Source organism: Egretta garzetta, unplaced genomic scaffold (assembly GCF_000687185.1).
Source record: "Egretta garzetta isolate BGI_Z169 unplaced genomic scaffold, ASM68718v1 scaffold77, whole genome shotgun sequence".
Taxonomy (NCBI): Eukaryota; Metazoa; Chordata; class Aves; order Pelecaniformes; family Ardeidae; genus Egretta; species Egretta garzetta.
In genome coordinates, this window is record NW_009260130.1 from 521215 (window position 1) to 522768 (window position 1554).

Here is a 1554-nt window from a genome sequence, read left to right on the forward strand (position 1 = left end):
GGGAGAGCGGGAGAGGGAAATGGCTGCTGGCAAAGCCAGGGGGGGCTGCAGGGGCAGACCTCTGTGTTCAGTGTGGGATTTGAGGGTGCAGACGTCTCCTCTTCGGCGTTGGTCACATTTGTTTCTCCGCAGGCAGCAGCTCCATCTCTGGGAGATCTTTTTCGGCACCCAAATTTCAGTTGTACGGGCCCGGGTGAGATGGGGGATGCTCTTCGGGGCAGCTGAAGCGAGGAAGCGCAGGTAAATGTCACGCTGGCGTTAAAGCCCATCTTCTCTCAGACGCACCAAAATCCTTTTGGTGGCCGTTGCCATGTTTGATGAGGAGGAACGTGGGCCTACCGTGAGGGAAAGGTGGAATGAAAAATAAAATAAAAGCAGCAGCCAGGGGTGTGGTGGGATGTAGGTATTTGTACGCTGACCTGTGGGGCAGCCCTGGAGGGAAAATGGGAAAGTGCCGGGGGCGGAAAAAAAAGCATTGGAGAGGTGCAGGGAGGTGTCTGAGGGAGCCGCAGGCGGTGGGGGGGCAGAGGGTGGGCCAAAAGATCAGGCCCAAGAGATTTTTACTCAAACTTGCTGGCTACTGCAGCTGCCTGGGCTCGTGCTGGACCAAAAAAGCTCATTTGTGCTCAGAGAGCGGGACGTGCAGGAGGAGCCTCTGCGATAGAGCAAGGGGTTTTGATAGGAAACGGGCTTCGAAGCAGGCGAGCAGCGGGGTGCACGTTAACCATCAGCCCCTTTTTCCTTCCCAGGGCCAAAATCCACGTGATCCGCAGCAGCGACCTTGTGTCTGAACAAGTCGGGGGCTCGCAAGGGGCTTGAGCAGTCACGGAGGAAGACCAAGATCGTAAAGGATGCAGGTCGTTACCTGACCACGGGGGAAGATTAAACAGGCTCCTGTGGCGAGCCCTGTGTTGCATCTGCCACCACTACAGGACACATATGTGCCTAATGTCTGTCCAAAAAGAACCCCTTCCCTCAAACCGCGTTTTAAATTCACGCTTTTTCACTCCTCACTGAGACTTTTTAACCGAGGAGGGGCTTTTTGTTTGGGTTTTTTTTCCCTCCTGTCACCCTCACACCTCCCCATCTCGATCCTTGCCCAGGATGCTGAGGGTGTAGTTGCATCGGACGAACACTTCCCGGTTTTGTTACGACTCATTTTACATAAACACCTACGAATAGCTTTAAAAATAACATTTCTAGCTGAAGAGGCTCCCTGCCATATCGGGGAATGCCAGGTGAGGTGGAAACATCCGCCAGCAGCCGGGCTTTCGCAGCACCCACGGTCCCGGTCGGAGGCAAACGCTGCCCATTTCTGTGGAATATTTGAACCGTTTTGTGCCATGAGAAAATGCGTGGCGGCAGCGCTCGTCAGGTATTTTACAAGCATTTCCCAACAAACCAACAGGCAAGATGAGCCTGAGCTGAGGGTTTCGAGGAGGAAGGGCTTGGTTGAATTGAGAGGGTTATTTTTGGAGACGGATTTATCAGGGAGCAGAACGAAACCGCAGGAACCGGGATGTTTCCAGTCAAAAGCATGTCAGCGGGGAATGA